The 23294-nt window shown below is 40.9% G+C and overlaps 1 protein-coding gene and 1 pseudogene across 3 annotated transcripts in view; both read right to left on the bottom strand.

Annotated features, from left to right (window-relative positions):
- Positions 1-23294, bottom strand: part of ANO6 (anoctamin 6) — a 236586-nt gene that overhangs the window by 109616 nt on the left and 103676 nt on the right. The window lies entirely within an intron of this gene.
- On the bottom strand, positions 8812-11530 carry LOC138987818 (mitochondrial fission factor pseudogene; annotated as a pseudogene).

The following is a 23294-nucleotide window of genomic DNA, read 5'->3' as shown; positions in this document are numbered from 1 at the left end:
TTCCACCGCTTACTCTCTAGTTACTCTTAATTAATCTGATTTCAATAGCATACTTAATTTCAGTTTTTGGAAAATTAAGTGGTTATGACTCAGAAATATTAACTGTTAGGCTAATTAATACACCAAATCCACAGTTGTGAACTGCCCCCTCTTTTCTCAGTAACGTGAATTGCATGGGACCTGGGTTACCACTGATATTTCATGCTTTTGAATGAAAGCCTATCTCATAAAATGTGAATATGATCTGAGAATAAACAGAAAAGGGAGTTTCAAGATACTGTTCTTCAGATTTTTGAGCTGAAGAAGATACATAAGGTGTAACTGAGGGCGTAAGTAAGGCAACAGGTGTTCATCTCACTAGGTTCACATGTAATTCTTCTGCAGACTCCCTCAAAATGACAACCCATCATTCCCAGAGAGCTCTTTATCTTCCACAGGAGATTCCCCTGCGCCGTCTAAGAACTGCCCTGAGTTATTTTTGGCTGCTTAGGGTTTGCAGCACAAGCGTCCTGTCTTCCACAGTGACTCCCCTATTGGACTGTTATATCCCCATGTCATAACATGTGCCTTGGGCATAATCTTCTCAGACCATCTCTCTGGGAACCGATGTTTGCAACCTCATTCATAGCAAGAGGAAGAAAAACAAATCAGAGCATCTGGTGCCCAGCAAAGCAAGGACGGTGCCAACTCCTGTCAGTTGGTTAATGCTTTATAAAGATAGTATTTTTTCGGTTGTAACTCAAGACGCAGTTTACAAGAATGGCTGCTCTTCGTGGCATCAAAATGAGGATGCAGAGATGTTTCCAAAACAAAGTTAAAAAACCCAAGTGACTCATTTAAAACAATGGCACAAAAATCTATTAATTGACTACAAATAATAAATAACACCTTAAAAAATCCTCCTCCCAATCAGTTATTGGGAAGTCTTAAGAAATAAAGTGTTCTGAGGAAATGAGTATTCAGATGAACTTTACACCAGTTAAAAGGTGACTTTAACCTTTTGTGCTCAAAATTTCCCCAAATGTAGTACATAACATTTCTGATCTTTAGAGAGGACACTGCACACAACTACTATTACTACTACTACATTATTAGTAAGGAGGTAAAAATGGAGAGAGAGCTTCAATTAAAAATAAAAAACATGGGTTGTGGTATCTGGCAGAGCTCGGTTCAAATCGCAACTCAACTATATACAGCTAGCTAGCTGTGTGCCTCTGTGTATATATTTTATCTCTTTAAACTGAATTTATTTACCTGTAAAAAGGGGGGAAATCATAGAAAGAAATTCAGGGTTCTTAGGAAGATTAAGTGAGATGTGCATGTAAAGCAACTACACAGAGCCCAGAACACAGTAAAAGCTCAATAAATGTGAGATCTTGGTGTTCTTTACTTAACATGAAATAGTTCTTTATTGACTACTTAATTGGTTATGTTAAGTGCATTCACATACTTTACAGTCATTATGAACTTTCACCTGCATCTTGCTGTTTCTCTCTGCTACCACTCAGATTACAAAGTCTCTTCTTTTGTTATGAATTTACCAGTTTTTAATAGGTATTCCACTACTCCTTTATGATAGTGATATACTGCTATCATAGATATACTGCTTCTATCTGCTTTGGGCAACCAGATTAACCAAATTTGTTGACTTTCTTTGAAATGGCCGTGGTGCTTTGGTTTTGGATGTCAGAGGCGACTGAAACAAAGGGATCCATCCCAGAAACGAATAAAATATGGTAGAGTTAACATATATTACTCCGCTTATCCCAATCTCTTTCAAAAGAGGTCCTATGATATCTGGCATCAAACAGAATGAAAATAGTAAGATTAATGAATTGTAAATAGAGACAGATTAAAAAAAAAAGAAATTCCACCATCTACAACAACACGGACGGACTGAAGAGAGCATTATACTAAGTGAAATAAGTCAGACAGAAAAAGACCAACGCTGTATGCTATCACTTATACGTGGACTCTAAAAATAAAACAAGACCAAATTGCCAACATCCACTGGATCATAGAAAAAGCAAGAGAATTCCAGTAAAACATCTACGTCTGCTTTATTGACTATGCTAAAGCCTTTGACTGTGTGACTCACAACAAACTGTGGAAAATTCTTAAAGAGATGAGAATACTAGACCACCTTACCTGTCTACTGAGAAACCTGTAAGCAGGTCAAAAAACAACAGTTAGAACCAGATATGCAAAAACTGACTGATTCAAAATTGGGAAAGGAGTATGTTACGCTGTATATTGTCACCCATTTATTTAATTTATGAAGAGTACATCATGCAAAATGCTGGGCTGGATGTATCACAAGTTGGAATCAAGACTGCTGGGAGAGATATCAGCAACTTCAGATACACAGATGATATCACCGTACTGGCAGAAAGCAAAGAGGAACTGAAGAGCCTCTTGATGAGGGTGAAAAGAGGAGAGTGAAAAAGTTGGCTTAAAATTCAACATTCAAAAAACTAAGATCATCTCTATCTGGTCCCGTCACTTCACAGCAAATAAATGGGGAAACAATGGAGACAGTGGCAGATTGTATTTTCTTGGGGTCCAAAATCACTGCAGACGGTGACTGCAGCCATGAAGTTAAAAGACACTTGCTCCTTGGAAGAAAAGCTATGACAAACCTAGAGAGCATATTAAAAAGCAAAGACATCACTTTGCCAACAAAGGTTCATATAGTCAAAGAAACAATTTGATGCTTTCAAACTGTGGGGCTGGAGAAGACTATTGAGAGTCCCTCGGACAGCAAAGAGATCAAACCAGTTAATCCTAAAGGAAATCAACCCTGAATATTCATTGGAAGGACTGATAATGAAGCTGTAGCTCCAATCCTTTGGACACCTGACACATAGAGCTGACTCACTGGAAAAAAAAATCCTGATGCTGGAAAAGATTGAGGGTAGAAAGAGAAAGGGGCAACAGAAGATGAGATAGTTGAGCAAACTCTGGGAAACAGTAAAGGACAGGGATGCCTGGCATGCTGCAGTCCATGGGGTCGCAAAGAGTCAGACACGACTTAACAATTGAACACAGCAGTGAATACAACAAAAAAGAGAGTCACTCACAGAGAACAAACTAAATGGTTACCATAGGGGAGAAGGAAGGTAGGGAGGCAAGATAGAGGTAGGGGATTAAGAGGTACAAACTATTATGTATAAAATAAACAAGCTACAAGGTAATATTGTAAACACAGGGAATATAGCCAGTATCTGTAAATGGAGTATAACCTTTAAAAATTATGAAAACTGTGTTGCATACCTCTAACATATAATATTATATACATCAACTATACCTTAATATTGGAGAAGGCAATGGCACCCCACTCCAGTACTCTTGCCTGGAAAATCCCATGGACGGAGGAGCCTGGTAGGCTGTAGTCCATGGTCACTAAGAGTCGGAACGACTGAGCGACTTCACTTTCACTTTTCACTTTCATACACTGGAGAAGGAAATGGCAACCCACTCCAGTATTCTTGCCTGGAGAATCCCAGGGACAGAGGAGCCTCGTGGGCTGCTGTCTATGGGGTCACACAGAGTCGGACACGACTGAGGCGACTTAGCAGCAGCAGCATACCTTAATAAAAAACAAATAAATAAACATAGATGGAGAATCAGGGCTATTGAACATAGGAGGAAGAAATGCTAACCACAGGAACAATTTTAATTGTTGTGATTTTAACAGGAGACTGGCACAAGGCCTCCTGGCAGCAGAGCAAGAAGGAAGTGTGTTCAGTGATACAGTCCTTGTTATCAGAAAAAAGGAAGCATTCTGATTTTTCAGGGAGGAGAAAGCTTCATGTATGATCTTACACAGAAACACCCACTTTTTATCCATTTTTCTAACAATGTCCTTGGCAAGGAACTGGGGTTATAAAATACAATATACTGGTAACCTTTTGACTTTTTTGTCCTTAGTTCTCATATTGCTTCTACTTTTGAAGCCATTAGTCTGCATTTCACTTAGTTTCATCTATTACCATCACCCTCGCCCATGCTCTTGACCTTCGCTAACTAGATGACAATGAATATCCCAATTCATCTCCTAGTATCCAGTTGTCTTGTCTGCCAATTCAATTTATACACTGTCACTATATGGATGTTCCTGAATCAACACATTCAAATCACAGATTCAAAAACCTTGTTACCTACAACGTCCTCTGGAGAAAGTGCAAACTTTTCAGATAGGTATTCAGATCTCTCCTAATCTGATTCATCTCACATTATATTTATTGTCCCTCTCCATTCCTAACCCTCCAACCCAACCATGCTTTCTCGTCAGACCTTGACTGTATCATGCTGCTTTCTGTCTCTCCTCCTCTGCTCACATGATTTCCCCTCTGGAAACCCCTTCCGTGCTTCTTTCCACTGATACAAATCCTAATTTTCCTCAAAGGTGTAGCTCAGTTCTTCTCTCACGAAGCCTTTCTAACAACTGGCTTCATGTTTCTTTCTCCGGCACCAGACTACTGTCCATGCCAATGGATGTGGGTTCTGTGGACCTCTGGGGATTCCTGAAATCCTTTGAGGGGGCCCATGAGGTCACAAGCTTTTTTATACAATACTAAAATGTTATTTCTTATTCTCATTGTGTTAACATCTACAATGACGGTACAAAAACCAGCACCGTAGCACATCTCAGTAGTGGCACCAAAGTGTGCAAGTCATCATCGTGCTCTTCACCACCAACTCACAGTCTGCAGGACAGACTCCCCTCTCACCCCTGTATTAGCCATCCTACCTTCTCTCCACCACCACCAACTCACAGTCTGCAGGACAGACTCCCCTCTCACCCCTGTATTAGCCATCCTACCTTCTCTCCACCACCACCAACTCACAGTCTGCAGGACAGACTCCCCTCTCACCCCTGTATTAGCCATCCTCCCTTCTCTCTCCCCACTGGTAACCACTTGTTTGTTCTCTATTTGTGAATCACTTCACTTAGGAATGTTCTTCATGAAGCTGAAACAATTACTAACTTTATGAAACCTTGACCCTTGAGTACCTGGGTTTTTAATATTCTGTAAAGAAATGGAGGTACTCAGAAAGCACTCCTGCTGTGCATCAAAGTATGATGGTGGTCTTCAGGAAAATTGCCGAGCAATTTTTGAGTTGTCGGTTTTTTCCACAGACCCTACTTTCACTTGACAGACAACTGACACAAAACGCAGTTATCAAGCTTAAGTGTTTGGCAGATATTTTCCCTAAAATGAACAAAGTGCAACTGTCATTTCAAGGAAAACAGCTGACAATATTTGTTGCTAATGATAAAATTCACGCTTTTGAGCAATTAACGTATTAGAATTTAAGACAACTTGTATTTGCCACTGGGAACTTGACAGGTTCCCAATATTTAATGTATTTTCTTATGAGATTGATGAAATGGAGATTGGAGATATTTTTTAAAATATTTTATATCATGAAATGGATATCATGAAATGGATCAAAATTTGTAAAAGTTAGTTAATTCAATGAACCAATATTTTCCAACTGCCCAATGCACAATAATAAAATCATGCTTGGATAAAGATTCAATCAAAATGCAAGACAGACTTCACCTCCCACCCCTATATTAACCATCCTCCCTTCTCTCTCACCACTGGTAACAACTAGTTTGTACTCTCTATGAATCTGCTTCTTTTTCTTTTATTCACTAATTTGCTGTATTTTTTAGATTCCACACATAAGTAATATCATACAGTATTTGTCTTTGTCTGTCTGACTTACTTCACTTTAGCCAAATACCATCCAAGTCCATCCAGGTTGCTACTATGCCTTAGAAATTGTAATTAATGTTGCTGTAAACATCGGGGTGGATGCATCTTTTCAAATTAGTGTTTTTGTTGCTTTCAGGTATATACCCAGGAATGGAATTGTTGGGTTATATAGTAACTTTTAGTTTTTTGACAAACCTCCATACTATTTTCCACAGTGGCTGCTCCCACCAATAAGACAGGAGAGTTCCCTTTCTCATATCCTTCCCCACATTTGTATTCCTTTATTTATTTATTTTTTGATGACAGCCATTCTGACAGGTGTGAGGTGATTTCACTGAAGGTTTGATTTGCATTTCCCTGATGAATAGTGATGTTGAGCATCTTTTTCTGTGCCTAGACAGCTACTCGTAAACTAATGAAATTAGAACATTCTTTAACCCCCCACACAAAAATAACTCAATATGGATTAAAGACCTAAATGTAAGCCTGGATACTATCAAACTCCTAGAGGAAAATACAGTCAGAATACTCTTTGAAATAAGTTGCAGCAATATCTTTTTGGACCCATATTCTAAAGCAAAGGAAACAAAAGCAAAAATAAACAAATGGGGCTGAGTTACATTTAAAAGCTTTGCCAAGGACAACCTGCTGAACAGGAGAAGATACTTGCAATTGATATGACTGATAAGGCATTAATAATCAATATATACAAACGCTCATACAACTCAACATCAATGGGCAGAAGAAAAGAACAGGCATTTTTCCAAAGAAGTAATGCAGAAGGACAACAGGCATATAAAAAAGATGCAAGACAGGCTTTTAACACACAAAAGCTCACTGAAATGGTTTTGCATTCCATATTATATGCAATGTTTAAGAACTACTACTTATTGAATTTTAATGTGGCATCAAAGAAGAATATTGACATCGACCTGAAAAGGCTTTAAAATACTCTTTTCTACCTACCTATCTCTGTAAGGCTGCATCTATGTCATATACTTCAACCAAAACAACATACTGCAACTTTTAACTAAAGTTAAAAGACTCAAATAGAAGAAACAGCTGTCTTCTCTTAAAGAGATCTGTAAAATATACAAAATAATGCCACTCTTCTTGCTAATTTTTGTTTTAAAAAAGTCAATTTCTCCCATTCTGAAGGCTGTCTTTTCACCTTGCTAATAGTTTCCTTTGATGTGCAGAAGCTTTTAAGTTTAATTAGGTCCCATTTGTTTATTTTTGCTTTTATTTCCAATATTCTGGGAGGTGGGTCATAGAGGATCCTGCTGTGATGTACGTCAGAGAGTGTTTTGCCTATGTTCTCCTCTAGGAGTTTTATAGTTTCTGGTCTTATGTTGAGATCTTTAATCCATTTTGAGTTTATTTTTGTATATGGTGTTAGAAAGTGTTCTAGTTTCATTCTTTTTACAAGTGGTTGACCAGATTTCCCAGCACCACTTGTTAAAGAGATTGTCTTTAATCCACTGTATATTCTTGCCTCCTTTGTCAAAGATAAGGTGTCCATATGTGCGTGGATTTATCTCTGGGCTTTCTATTTTGTTCCATTGATCTATATTTCTGTCTTTGTGCCAGTACCATACTGTCTTGATAACTGTGGCTTTGTAGTAGAGCCTGAAGTCAGGTAGGTTGATTCCTCCAGTTCCATTTTTCTTTCTCAAGATCGCTTTGGCTATTCGAGGTTTTTTGTATTTCCATACAAATTGTGAAATTATTTGTTCTAGCTCTGTGAAGAATACCGTTGGTAGCTTGATAGGGATTGCATTGAATCTATAAATTGCTTTGGGTAGTATACTCATTTTCACTATATTGATTCTTCCAATCCATGAACATGGTATATTTCTCCATCTATTAGTGTCCTCAAGCAACCGACAAACAACTAATCTCAAAAATATACAAGCAACTCCTACAGCTCAACTCCAGAAAAATAAATGACCCAATCAAAAAATGGGCCAAAGATCTAAATAGACATTTCTCCAAAGAAGACATACAGATGGCTAACAAACACATGAAAAGATGCTCAACATCACTCATGATCAGAGAAATGCAAATCAAAACCACTATGAGGTACCATTTCACACCAGTCAGAATGGCTGCGATCCAAAAGTCTACAAATAATAAATGCTGGAGAGGGTGTGGAGAAAAGGGAACCCTCTTACACTGTTGGTGGGAATGCAAACTAGTACAGCCACTATGGAGAACAGTGTGAGATTCCTTAAAAACTGGAAATAGAACTGCCTTATGATCCAGCAATCCCACTGCTGGGCATACACACTGAGGAAACCAGAAGGGAAAGAGACACGTGTACCCCAATGTTCATCGCAGCACTGTTTATAATAGCCAGGACATGGAAGCAACCTAGATGTCCATCAGCAGATGAATGGATAAGAAAGCTGTGGTACATATACACAATGGAGTACTACTCAGCCTTTAAAAAGAATACATTTGAATCAGTTCTAATGAGGTGGATGAAACTGGAGCCTATTATACAGAGTGAAGTAAGCCAGAAGGAAAAACATAAATACAGTATACTAACGCATATATATGGAATTTAGAAAGATGGTAATGATAACCCTGTGTACGAGACAGCAAAAGAGACACTGATGTATAGAACAGTCTTATGGACTCTGTGGGAGAGGGAGAGGGTGGGAAGATTTGGGGGAATGGCATTGAAACATGTGAAATGTCATGTATGAAACGAGATGCCAGTCCAGGTTCAGTGCACGATGCTGGATGCTTGGGGTTGGTGCGCTGGGACGGCCCAGGGGGATGGTATGGGGAGGGGGGAGGGAGGAGGGTTCAGGATGGGGAGCACATGTATACCTGAAATTTAAAAAAAAAAAAAAAAGTCAATTTCATAAAAAATTTTCATATGTAAAAGATTTTCATATTTTGAGTTTCTTATGGATTGTTTAATTATTTTTTTCAGTTCTAATACTATCAATTATTTAATACAGATAGATATATCCATGTTAAAGATGCTCTTGGGGGTCAATATTTTATTGAGTGTAAAGTGTAAGAATATAAAAAGTTTAGAACTGCTGTTCTATAGCATTCATTCTGGCTCTTAATTTTAGATTATATAAATTGTAATAGTATGATACCATATAGAGTATGTGAAGTCACTCAGTCATGTCCGACTTGGCGACCCCATGGACTATACAGTCCATGGAATTCTCCAGGCCAGAGTACTGGAGTGGATAGCCTTTCCTTTCTCCAGGGGATCTTCCCAACCAAGGGACCAAACCCAGGTCTCCCGCATTGCAGGCGGATTCTTTACCAGCTGAGCCACAAGGGAAGCCCATATAGAGTATAATGCCACCTATTTTTATGTATACATACTATAATTTTAATTGGATTATAATGTGAAGGAAAAGAACTGTTTTTAACCTATAACAACTAGGAAAGTAAGCCAACAGATACTTGCTGAATTGCCTTGAGATAACATATTCAAGTCAAAGTGTTTAATAGACAAGGTTCTGCCTTGTCAGTTTCCAAAGGCTGTTCCAGGTGGTCTGGAAAATTTAAGATTATGCTCTATCCCAATGCAGTTGTCAGCTACTATATTCCATTAACATGTTTTCGTTTGTTTGCTTGTTTTTGGCCTTACCATGTCGCTTGTGTGATCTTAGTTCCCCAACAAGGGACTGAAACTGTGTCCCTGTGGCAATGAAAGTGCAGAGTCCTAACAGCTGGATCTCCAGGAAATTCTCACTAATGTTAACCCTTATTGACATTTTTTTTTTTTTTGAAGTTTGCAAATTCTTTATATTTCCAGCTGTTGAGACAATTTCTGAGAGCTGAGGTTACCTCTAGCGGCGAAACCAGAGCCAGCTATTAAGCCGCCAGAATGCTACAATAATTGAATACATGACCATTTCTCTTTCAGCCCATTCTTTGTTCTCCTCTTTCAGAAGTTGTAGACATCTATTTAGTTTCTCTGTCGTCTTAATCAAGCTGCATCTACAACTGTCATGTCCTCTGAAGTTCCTTCAATCATTGCATCTATATTTGAAATGCCATACCTGACGTTGTCATGATGAGGATGAGAAGTGGTGGCAGCAGACCCATCACACGACACAGGAATGGAGTCAGTTTTGACCAGCTGTTCATTTTGGCGAAGAGCATTTTCACTCATAGAGCGTTCTCTTTTTAGCCTGCCAACTGCACGGATTTCATCATTTTGAGGGGTTGGAGCAGGTCTTTCTAAATCCAGAAAATCTAGCGGTCTTTCACTCAGCGTAAGCACACGAGGTGGTGTTTTTAGAGCCAGAGGCTTAAAGGGAGTTGTTTGACTGTATAAGGTCAAGATCTGCTGGTCTTGAAAATGGAATGTCTTCATTATTTCCTGCTACCACAATTCTCTCTGGAATTTGCATAATCACATTAGCATTTGAAACTCCTTCTTGAAATCCTTGTTTCAGGTCAGCATTTGGTGGTGCTACCTTTAATTTTTCTGGGACCCTCATTCGCTGACTAATACCTTCGGTGTATTCCATTTCATACTGAATTCGACTAATTTCCACCATCTCAGCAGCAGTGGGAGAAGAAAAGGCTGCCCCACTCACTAAATGTGTACCAATTACTTCTTGGTCTTTGGCATTATTTGCTTCTGTGCTTCATATTAAATCCATTAACTTGCCTCAGTATGCACGTGCTGGATTTAGAGCCACTTTTGTCCCCCTGGGCCCGCTGGAGGGTCCGCCAGCTCCTGGGGTGCTCGGGTGGGCGGTCTCAGAGGCCATCGGCCGAGCGCACGGAGGCGCCCGGGCAAATCACCGGCCGGAGACGCACGCAGCCAGCAGGGAAAGAAAACCCTCAATGACATTTTGAATGACTATGTTGTTCCATACAAGTATTTTCCCCTATCTCTGTACCTGTAGTTTCCACCTCCTAAATTTCCTTCTCTCCCTCTCCATGATTCCTGATTCTTCACGGAGCCCTTTCCTGACCTTCCTTGTAGCTTGGGTCTCTCTTTGACTTTCTCTCAGAGCACCTTATATTCATCTTTAAATGTCACTTCACAATTTTAATTGTGTAATTATTTGATTAATGTCTGTCTCTCTCACTGGAATATATGCCCCAAGGGATATTTCAGTGAAATTTCTCAATTGTATCTATTTTACAGGGTTATAGAAATATTAAATGCATAAATATTATTAAATAAATCAACTGAAATTAATTAACCCTTTATCCTATGACATTTAGTAATATGATAGCTAAAGCATCAGGAGGAAAATTTTATTACACGTTATAGAAGAAACAAATTGATCTGTTTTCTCTTTTTAGACAAACTGCTCAGAAAGTAGATCATGGATGGCAGAAGTGTGTACAGAGGGACTGTGTGAGTCCCGGAAAGAGAGGTGGCAATGCTTCTGAGGGGGGCAAGAAGACAGGGACAGGCTCAATCAGCAGGTTTATAAGGGGCTGGGAAGATTCTGAGGTTTCCAGCCCAAATGGCTGAAAGGATGGAGATTACTTTTACCAAAATTCAAAAAGCTGGAAGAGAAATACAATTAGAGGGGGAAGATTATGAATCAGTAATATTTTCAAGTGGAGATGCCACGGGTCTGGGGTTGAGAGAGAGCTGAGGCTGCAAGTATAAACTTGGGAGGTGTTAACACAGAGCTTATAATCGAATCTGAGGAAGTGAGTGAGAAGAGCGGGTGAGTTTGGGTGAGCTCTGAGGACATGGGACAGACAGGAGGGGCTTGGGTGAGAGAGGAGCAGATAGTGGGAAGGCAGAGAAGTGGTGGGAAAGATGGAGAGAGGGGCAACCACATGGTAAACTGACTCCCTTCTCCCCCACTCCCTTCTTTCCCTTCCCACTTTCTCTGTCCCCCCCACCCACCCCCAAACAGGGACTACCAGAGGCTACTAACTGGACAGCTTATGTTCTGTTTCTCCTTCTTATGCCCCCTACATACTCATGCCACACTGATCTCTCTCTGGCTACACTGTTCAATACAGTAGCTACAAGCTGCATGTGGTTATTTAATTTACCTGAATTAAAATGAGACAGAATTACATATGCAGTTCCTCTGTCTCACTAGCCACTTTCAAGTGTCTCCACAACCACGTGTAACTAAGTGGACAGCACAGACACAGAACAGATGGAAACACGGTCAGAGCTGCCCCTAGACATAGCTTTGTCTCCTCAGTTCAAAAGTCCAGACCCTTAGTTGGATGCCGGAGCCAGCCAGCAAAGTCGATCAGGTCCCGAGAACGTGCACGGCGGGGCTAAGAAAGAAACTAAAGCAAGAGACTACAAAGATGGGGTCGAGAGGTTCAGACACGTCACCACGAAGGGACGCAGTCTGACACCAACTTTATTCAACATCTCATATTTATACAGAAAAGCGTGAGAAAGACAAGACAGTTGACATTTTTTCTTGGTTAGCCTATACATCTTACAAACAGTCACAAGAAATCTTGAGAGCATGGGAATGGCTCCCTGTTATTATTTCTTACACCAGATAACATTTCTCTGTGCGTGAGAAGTTTGCACAGAACTCCAGGTGCCTGCAGTAAATAAGCGCCTAATCTCTGGGGTGGCGGGACAGAGAGCTATGTTTGCAAGCAAACCCTCAAGGACTGAGGCAGCTCCCAGAGCTGTGTCCTTCAGACAAAGGACCCCGTTCTCACGGGCAGCTCCCCGCAGTTGGAGACTGCTGCAGTCTACCCGAAACTAACTTTTATATTTTTTTTAACTTTTGATTTTATATTGGGGTATAGCCGATTAACAATGTTGTGACAGTTTCAGGTGGACAGCAAAGGAATTCGGCCATACGTATACATGTAACCATTCTCCCCCAGACTCTCCTCCCATCCAGGCTGCTGCATAACATTAAGCAGAATTCCCTGTGCTATACAGTTGGTCCTCATTGGTTATCCATTCTAAATATAGCAGTGTGTACATAACAATTCCAAACTCCCTAACTCTCCTTTCTCCCCACTCTCCCTCCCTGGCAACTATAAGTTCACAGAACTAACTTTTTAACTTCATTTTCTTCCACTTCCCTAGATCAACCTTGTGCTGGATACAAACTGAGCATACCTCACACACTTCCACTTTCATTTCTTGACTTAGGCTGTGCTATTTGGATACCCTCCAGTAAAATATCTACTGAGACGGTTGGGTTTATGCACCACCTTGCCTGGGTTCTGTGCTATGCTGTGCTTAGTTGCTCAGTCGTGTTGGACTCTTTTTGACCCCATGGACTGTTGCCCACCAGTCCTCTGTCCATGGGGATTCTCCAGGCAAGAATACTGGAGAGGGTTGCCATGCCCTCCTCCAAGGGATCTTCCCAACCCAGGGATCGAACCCAGGTCTACCACATTGCAGGCAGATTCTTTACCATCTTGAGACACCAGGGAACTTAAGCAATCAGACACGAATCTAAGAGTTGCTATGAACTTATTTTGTAGATGTGGTTAACTGATGTGGTAATCAGATTACTTTAGGGAACAGAAATTATTCTCAATGATCTAAGTGGGACTCAGGTAGGCAGCTGGCTGGCCTTAAAAAAACTGAGGCCTCTCTGAGAAAAAGAAATTCCGTCTCGAGACTGCAGTGTCTGCCCCTACCCAAGGGTTTCCAGCCTGCCCTTCCTGCCTCTCTGCACCACAGATTAGAACCCACAGTTGTAGAAGCAGGTTCCTTGAGATAAGTCTCTTTAATAAATATTTCTCTCTGTGTGTGTATTAATACAGATACATACATGTACATTTGTATATACATGTATGTGTATGTGTGTGTGCTAAGTTGCCTCAGTTGTGTCCAACTCTTTTCCACCAGGCTCCTCTATCTATGGGAGTCTCTGGGCAGGAATACTGAAGTGTGGTGCCATTCCTTTCTCCAGGGGATCTTCACAATCCAGGAATAAACCTGGGTCTCTCATGCCTCCTGCGCTGGCAGTCAGGTTCTTTACCACAAGCACTACCTGGGAAGCCCATACACACGTACAGACATAGCCAAACACACACATATACATATGCTTACACGCGTGTGTTTGTGTCTAGATATTCTATGAGTTCTGCGTTCTGGTAAAACCTTGACTGGTACAGATTTTAGCACCTGATAAAATGTACTCTTCAAGGTTGCAATACATACCACCTTCTTCAAAAATACAAACCTGATTTTTCAAAGACAATGATGCTAGACCTGGCTGCACATTTGAGTCACCCTTGTAAACTTTATATAAACATACTCAGGTTCTGTATATAAACATAGGCAAGAGCAAGATTAGTACATGAAGGCGGAGCGTGGGCGTTCATGTTTTAAAAGAGTTTCTCCGGTAATTCTGACACACAGCCAAGGCTGAGAACTACAGTCCAAGCCGAACTCCTCTGGCACTTTTGCTGTAAGTGCCACTGAAAATCATCAAACACAGCACACCGTCTTACATTCTTTCAACCAGCCAACCAACCAGCATCAGTTACATGATTTAACATCTGTCAGATAATAATACAGTGTGCAGGGGATACAGGCAACAGTATACCCACTCTTGATCTTGAGGGCAAACCCTGAGATATACAGCTTAATATTATTCTTTGAAGCACACTGATTAATGAATTATTATGTGATGGGATACATAAAAATTTTACTGCAATATTTAGAGAAGCTGATAGTGGTTATTCAAAACAGTGCATAATTTAAGTAGCTCTTATTTCAACTGAAAACTCTATCAGCAAGTGTCAATAAATGCTCTATATATGTATTTATTAACAGACTGTACTGTTGGTATTTGTGATACTGCCAGGCATGATTAATTCTCAACCCAGAGATCGTTTGGTAGGCACAAAAGTGTCTGTAACTACTTTCTTAGCAGCAAAAGCTACAAATGCTCCTGTGAGCTCGATCTAAGGACAGCAAAACCAATTCCTGAGATCAACATAGTCTGATTTAATCTGCAAGAGCAGGAGGAGGGTTTGGCTACACTGAAGAATATGGGTTGGGGCACTGCAAGGCTGGCTAGCCCCGTGCCTGCAAGATGCTTTGCCGACTTGCAATCCATAAATGTTAGGTAAGACTTCTCACTGTATTATTATTTTATGAACACACTTTTCAGATAGCTAAAATGCTTTTCAACCCCTGTGCAGTCACTGAACGACACTCTTGTGAGGAAATCTACTGCTGATTTTTCTGCTTTTATACATTCAGAAAACTAAGATCATCACATCCGGTCCCATCACTTCATGGCAAATGGATGGGGAAACAGTGGAAACCGTGGCTGACTTTATTTTTCTGGGCTCCAAAATCACTGCAGATGGTGACTGCAACCATGAAATTAAAAGACACTTACTCCTTGGAGTCCCTGGTGGCTCAGATGGTAAAGTGTCTGCCTACAGTGCAGGAGACCTGGGTTTGATCCCTAGGTCAGGAAGATCCTCTGGAGAAGGAAATGGCAACCCACTCCAGTATTCTTGCCTGGAAAACCCCATGGATGCAGGAGCATAGTAGGCTACAGTCCATGGCGTCGCAAAGAGTTAGACACGACTGAACGACTTCACTTCACTTCACTTCACTCCTTGGAAGGGAAGTTATGACCAACCTAGACAGCATATTAAAAAGCACAGATATTACTTTGCCAACAAAGGTCTGTCTAGTCAAGGCTATGGTTTTTCCAATAGTCATGTATGGATGTGAGAGTTGGACTGTGAAGAAAGCTGAGCACCAAAGAATTGATGCTTTTGAACTGTGGTGTTGGAGAAGACTCTTGAGAGTCCCTTGGACTGCAAGGAGATCCAACCAGTCCATTGTAAAGGAAATCAGTCCTGGGTGTTCATTGGAAGGACTGATGTTGAAGCTGAAACTCCAATACTTTGGCCATCTGATGCGAAGAGCTGACTCATTTGAAAAGACCCTGATGCTGGAAAAGATTGAAAGCAGGAGGAGAAGGGGACAACAGACGATGAGATGGTTGGATGGCATCACCGACTCAATGGACATGAGTTTGGGTGGACTCTGGGAGTTGGTGATGGACAGGGAGGCTTGGCATGCTGCAGTTTATGGGGTCACAAACAATGAGACACAACTGAGAAACTGAACTGAACTGAACTTATACATGAGGAGACTGAGCTCCTAAAAGGAAAATCAACTTTTTCCCCAAGGGACTGAGAGCAGAGCCGCGAAGGGATGGAGGGCTTCCGATCCCCTGGAATTCCATCATGCTTAATTTCCTAGGGGTGCTTTTAGGACTTTCTTTTATGAAAAAGAAAAAAAATATTCAAAAAAATAAAAACACTTTTCAAAGTTACAGAAGTGCGTCCTCTCATTCACCTCTCTCTTTCTTACTTCCTCTTTCACAAGACAGTTTATTTAGTTTACTTGTTAAAAACACTTGAGGCTCATGAAAGTTCATGAAAGGGTGGTGATACCATTAGCATCAGTAAATGATCTGTCAAAACTTTCATCATGTGTTTTTATTCTAATGGATTTGGACTTCACAGTCAAATTTTAATCCAGCTTCAAGTATGGCCTTGACTTGATATGTTTTAATTCATATTAACGTTGTAAAGATCCATATTATTGGTTTGTCCATTATAATTAATGAAAATTCTCTTCAGTAGCCATTACAATCTGTCAGATCACATTAATCTACATTTCAAAAAGTGGCTTCGGAGAAGGAACTGTAAATACATTTTCCTTTTTTGAAGGAGCCATTAGGGTTTTCAGGGTAAAAGCATATTTATAGTTGGTTTTTTTTTTTTTTTTCCCTCAAACCAGAGACAGACTTAAGGAATATATTTGAGACTTGAGTAAAAATGCACTTTTTATTATTACTGTTGAAATAAGAAAAACTACAGTTAAGTATTAAGACTTCAGGAATGAAAGAATTTTAAATCCTCTTTCCAGAGCCCTTAAGCCTTCCAAATTAATGAAGAGTTCAAAATGCGGGAGGGTCAGCTACAGCTGAAATCTCACTGAGCTCCCCTTTTTAATTTTCTAGGAATCCTGTGAATTCATATTGTGTTTACATTTCCACCAAGTTCTGTGTTTCTCTTTAAATTTTTATTACAACTTTTTTACATTAGCGCTGTTTTTTAGGTCACGGCACGGTCAGGTCATTTACTGGCAGACTTTCAGCTTTAACTCAATTCTTTTGCTTTTGTGGGCTTTTCTGGCCATTACTGAGATATGCTTCTAGATGACTTATAATCAAATGAGTTCCATGGTAAATACTGCTATCACATCTTTGTTCAGAATGTCCAGGGCTCCCTGCTTTCCTCATGCATGTTTTTGTCAAATTAATTTTGACATTCCCCAGATAACAGATAGCTTGCTGAATTTCAAATGGGATGCACTGTGGGAGAGCCATTCACAAAGCATTTTACAGTCAAGGGCTTCTGAAACCAGGGAATAAAACCAGGTAGAATGAACACTGCTCTGTGGAGGAAAGGGTTTTAATTAATTACGTCATTTGGCTGCTGATGACAATAGGCTGAATTAGGGAACTAAAAAATAGAACAAAAGCAACTCAGATGCATCCATGAGCCAAATGTAACTGACTAAATGGTACATTCCCAGAAACAACCTCTTTCCCTCCTTCCCCACTTTCCATCAACTACCAAGTCCTGCAGCACATAAAATATGCATGCCCTTCCTTTCCTTCCCTACTGGCTTGGCCAAGTATTCATCATCTGCCGAGACTACTACCTAGTCTGTCCGTTTGTGAATGACTCCAAGGTAGCTCAATTATGAGACCATCTTTCTACTGAAATGCAATCTGTCTGCCTATGTATACCTTCTATCCCTAGGTTTTAATACCATATTTTGCACCATCATCTACCTATTACCACTGTCAAAGTATGTACCTGCCGTCATTTTCTTGCCTGGGTCAGGATCCACCACCATGCTCACCTTTCTCCTCTCCATACATTTTCCCTTCAAATGGAGCACCCAGATGGGGAGGTGGCTTCACCAATATTGAACAGAAAAAGTCTAGTAATTTCTTGGTTTTGGATAGATAGGTGTGAATACAACCCAGATTCACATAAAATTTCTGACATCGTTATTACATGCTCAATTCATACTGAGTTTAATTATAGCCTCCATGCGATCAGTTATTGGCCTCAGCTCTTGTGATCTTTCCTTAGGCAACTGATACTTACGAATTAGGAGCTGGAGCTGACTTTAATTCATATTGATTTTTGTCTCCTCTAGAAATTGATTTCCATCCTTATTCCGCAGTCTTGGCAAGATCAATTGCCCAGATAAGCACACTCTCACTAGGCCCACATTTCTTCAATCTGTATTTAAAAATGATTATTTTCCCACACACCTCGCTAAACTCAAGACACAAAATGTCTGCAGCTTTCTCCTATTCTAAAAGCCTAATAATGCCCATGAAAAAAAAAAAGGAAAGAAAAGGAACATGCTGTCAGTTTGACATGACTTATTTTTACTGTTTTACTGAACTCAAGTTGGTTCCTGATGACCTTTTAACAGTCACAACCCATCTGCTTAAAAAAAAAACACCTCAGCTGTAATATCCCTGGAGATAAATGCCCCAGCTTCAATGTCTCCATTTATCAGAATATAGTCCATCATGCCCAACTTCCACCCAACCCCATGCCTTTTTGAAGACCATCATATTTGTCCCTCTTTCTATTCTTCTGGCACCTGTCCTGGTCCCCATATGACCTCAAGATTATCAGCTGTGGTTCCATGAACAAATTTATAAGCTCTTTTAATGCCCTGATAGATACATAATTTTTCTAGTCAGGAAGCTTAAACTGCTTTGGAAAAATTGTATTCCTTTCTAAAACTGTCTAGTGTAGTGTGGGCTTCTATAGCCCCATATTAGAACTTGAGCCATTGCAATCAAAAGATTAGCAGAAAACCTTCATTAGCAAAAAAGACAAAAGTAGTAATACAGAAGCTGATGAGCTCTTTTTTTCTCTGTCATCTTGTACCATTAAATTTTCCTCCTCAGGTGTGGGACTCCTCACTGCTTTAGGGTTTAACATAACTCAAAGTCTTTCCTTCTCTTTCATGATGCTAAGCATTTGTTCACAGGCCTCAGCTCACTCACTCACTCTGCACCTTAGTTTTATTTGCCCTTCTTTAGTAATAATGGAAAAAAATAAGGTTGGAGTATTCCAGAGGATCAGTGCTAATGCACAGAATGAACACTTCTTAGCACTCTGTGTTCAGCTGCATTTAGCAAGTCTGGCCTGGCTGGGTATAGAAGCCTACTCACCATTGATGACTGTTGCTCTGGGAAAATACACTCTGCATTCCAGAGAAGTGACTCAGAAAGAAATTTCTCAGATTTTTGTGTCTTGGACTGCCTTTTGCTCCTAGGCCCCAATCCTAGCAAATCCACAGATGTAGCTTCTGAATCAATCACATAAAACATATGAGTAGATCCTCTTCCTCCAGATTCAGGAAAAACACCATCACTTTATTTCCTCTTGAATGCACAAAAAGCTTTCAACACCAAAATGCCCTGTGAATTTCTACCACAGCAAATGGACCAATTTAGGAAATCTTACTAGTCTATTTACCTTTGATCTCATTTCCCTTTTTGACCATCCTTATGCCAAATTAACATTCCTTTGTTTGGGTGATACCCCTTCTTTTTAAAAGGTTTTTTATTTGAATAGAATTGACATACAATGTTGTGTTAGTTTCAGATATACGGCAAAGTGAATTAGTTGTGTGTGTGTGTGTGTGTGTGTGTGTGTGCATAGGCTCCCCAGGTGGTGCTAGTGGTAAAGAACCTGCCTGCCAATGCAGGAGACACAGGAGGCCCGGGTTCAATCCCTGAGTCAGGAAGATCCCTGGGAAGAGGCCATGGCAACCCACTCTAGTATTCTTCCCTGGAGAATGCCAAGATCAGAAGAGTCTGAGGGCTACGGTCCATGGGGTCACAAAGAGTCGAACACGATTGAAGTGACTTAGCGTGCATGTACACATATATACACACACACACATATATACACACACCTTCTTTTTCAGTTTCTTTTCAGTTTCATATGGATAAGGCAATGGCATATAAGTTATCACAAAATTGTGAGCAGAGTTCGCTGTGCTATACAGTAGGCTCTTGTACTGTGTGCTAAGTCACTTCACTTGTGTCTGACTCTCTGTGACGCTATGCACTGTAGCCCACCAGGCTCCTCTGTCCATGGGATTCTCCAGGGAAGAATACTGGAGTGGATTGCCATGCCCTCCTCCAGGGGATCTTCCTGACCCAGGGATTGAACCCATGTCTCTCGCATTTCCTGCATTGGAAAGTAGATTCTTTAACATTAACACCAGCAGGGAAGCCCACAGTAAGTCCTTATTAGTTATCTATTTTATATATATTAGTGAATATATGTTAATCCCAATCTCCTAATTTGTCACTCTCTGCCCCATCCCACCCCAATATCCCCTTTAGTAACCATAAATTTGCTTTCAATATATGTGAGTCTATTTCTGTTTTGTAAATAAGTCCATTTGTATTATTTTTTATTAGATTCCACATATAAGTGATATCATATTTATCTTTCTCTGACTTACTTCACTTATAATGATAATCTCTAGGTCCATCCATATTGTTGCAAATGGCATTATTTCATTCCTTTTTTATGGCTGATATTCCATTGTATATATGTACCACATCTTCTTAATTCATTCCTCTGTCAATGGACATTCAGGTTGCTCCCGTGTCCTGGCTATTGTAAACAGTGTTACAACAAACACTGGGGTACATGTATCTTTTCAACTTACGGTTTTTTCCTGGATATATGCCCAGCAGTAGGATTGCAGGGTCATATGGTAGCTCTATTTTAGTTTTTTTTAAGGAACCCTCCATACCGTTCTCCATAATGGGGGGGAGGGGGTATCAAGTTACATTCCCAACAACAGTGTAGGAAGGTTCCTTTTTCTCCACACCCTCTTCAGCATTTATTGTCTGTAGACTTTTCAATGATGCCCATTCTGACCTGCGTGGGGTGATACTTCACTGTAGTTTTGATTTGCATTTCTCTAAGAATTAGTGCTGTTGAACATCTTTTCATGTGATTTTTGGCCATCTGCATGTCTTCTTTGGAGAAACGCTTTTTTAGTTGCGCTTTTTTTGTCTCCTTTAGTTTAGTGAACTTAGTGCCATAAAGCTACAAGGCAAAGCCGGTCTGTTTCTTTATTTGCAGAAGGCACAAGAGAATAGAAATACTTGAATGGAAGCTTTATTCCCAGTCTTCTCAATCCTGAAGATCTTGGAGTCCGAGGCAGTCTTTGGGACTTAAGTTGGGTTTCTCAGGATTTCCAAGGAAGACCCTGGATTGACCATAAAATAAACCTTATTCTCAATAGACCCAGCACCAATTCAGTTGCCTCAGGGTCATTTAGACTAGAAAAAAAAAAAATGAAGTCTGGATTTGGGGGGAGAGTGCAGGAAATAAAGATGAAAATTGATCCTTGAGCCCACTTTGAAACAAAACTTGACCAACCATTTTGAATCAAAACATGGAAACAAAGCTGCAGACTCGGCTCGCTCTGATTTTTCCCCCAGAGCGTTCACACCTCAGGGGCAGAAAGACTGACAGTTCCCTGGTTCTCTGTGCCACTTCCAGATCATCACTCTCCAGTGTTCTTGGGGGAAGAAATAGTTCCTTTTAGGTCCATGCAAGTAGAATACACCCCCAGGCTTGCCTAGAGCCTAGCATCCCCTACTTCTTAGCTGCTGCTTCTAGTTCAGTGCAAATCTGGCCCCAACTCACATCGTCCCTCTCTGTTCCAGGTCTCCCATCAGACCAGAAGCACATCTGCATTCACAGATAAGACCAGTGCACACTGGCCTTTCAGTAACTGGACTCTTCATCTCCAATGTGCTTCTCCCTTTCATGTATTAACCTCCAAGGTCCCACCCTGGACCTTGTCATCACTTGAAACATTTTCTGTTCCAAAGTCACCTACTCAAGAACCCCTCTTTCTGAAGACAACAACATCTTCTCATTTCACAGTGACCACAGAGGTCCCATGACTTTTCCTAATTAATCTGCTGATCCTCTTTTTCTTCCTTCTTTCTTAAAGTTCCATAACCAGGTCATCCTTTCAGTAACACTCTTACCAGAACCCTTTCCATCAAGGTCACTGAGCAAAGCTCCAACTCTGGCTAAAACTAGCTATGTGCTTTCTCGGTGTCTGAGTGATGCTGGAGAGAAGCCGCAGCAGGGCAGCTTGGCCTCATCATAAATTGAGGGTCCTCGGCCCCACATGGGCCTTCAGAAAGCCTAGCACTTTTTCCTCAGTTTCTCCAGGTCAGCTTGGTCCCCAGTTCTCCACAAGTACTTCAAAATGCTGACTCCTCACACTTAGCGTTTTCTCCACTCTCAGCAGCTGAAACTTGAAGCAGTCAGATGGGAACTCCCTCAGCTTCTCTCCATCAAAGCCATAAACCAACAGCATCAGCCCACTGCACCTGTGTCTCAGGAGACAATGCTCTTCCTACGGAATGCTGATTCCTTTATATCTACAAGCCATCCACGGCCATTTTCTAAGTTGTACTTTCCTCTAGAGTCAACAGTTCCTCTCATGTGGATCCTTCCTATCACCATTGAAACCTGTTCAAGTTTCTCTATTTGACAGAAAAAAACCATCCCTGGCCTTCATATTCTCCTCTAGTTCTCTGAGCCCTTCAGAGTCAAACCCCTTCCTTGAAAGAGAGCTCAGTATTTTCTACCTCCTTTTCTCCTTCTCGTTCCATGATCCACCCTAACATGGATTATAGGAGCATCTCCACGCTCCCGAGAAGCAGCTCTATCCGAGGACACCAGTGACCTCAATGCCTTTTCAGTATTCATTTCACTCAGTTCAGTTGCTCAGTTGTGTCTGACTCTTTGTGACCCCATGAACCGCAGCACACCAGGCCTCCCTGTCTATCACCAACTCCCAGAGTCCACCCAAACCCATGTCCATCGAGTCAGTGATGCCATCCAACCATCTCATCCTCTGTCATCCCCTTCTCCTCCTGTCCTCAATCTTTCCCAGCATCAGGATCTTTTCAAATGAGTCAGCTCTTTGCATTAGGTGGCCAAAGTATTTGAGTTTCAGCTTCAGCATCAGTCCTACCAATGAACACCCAGGACTGATCTCCTTCAGAATGGACTGGTTGGATCTCCTTGCAGTCCAAGGGACTCTCAAGAGTCTTCTCCAACACCACAGTTCAAAAGCATCAATTCTTCGGTGCTCAGCTTTCTTTATAGTCCAACTCTCACATCCATACATGACCACTGGAAAAACCATAGCCTTGACTAGATGGACCTTTGTTGACAAAGTAATGTCTCTGCTTTTTAATATGCTGTCTAGGTTGGTCATTTCACTCAGTGGCTCTCAAATGGGGACAGTTTTGCCTCCAGGGGATATTGAGCAATGTCTGGAGCTATCTGGCTGGGGAGAGGGTCCTTTGCATCTTGTGGGCAGAGGCCAAGGATGCTGCTAAACATTCTATAATGCACAGGAAAGCCCCCATAACAAAGAGAAATCCAGACCAAAATGTCAGCGGTGCTGAGGTTGACAAATCCTGAGATGACGACCCCTACAAAACTCGTAAAACT

Source organism: Bos mutus, chromosome 5 (assembly GCF_027580195.1).
Source record: "Bos mutus isolate GX-2022 chromosome 5, NWIPB_WYAK_1.1, whole genome shotgun sequence".
NCBI classification, from domain to species: domain Eukaryota; kingdom Metazoa; phylum Chordata; class Mammalia; order Artiodactyla; family Bovidae; genus Bos; species Bos mutus.
The sequence above is the reverse complement of the archived record's forward strand: the minus strand, read 5'-3'. Positions and strand labels throughout refer to the sequence as shown.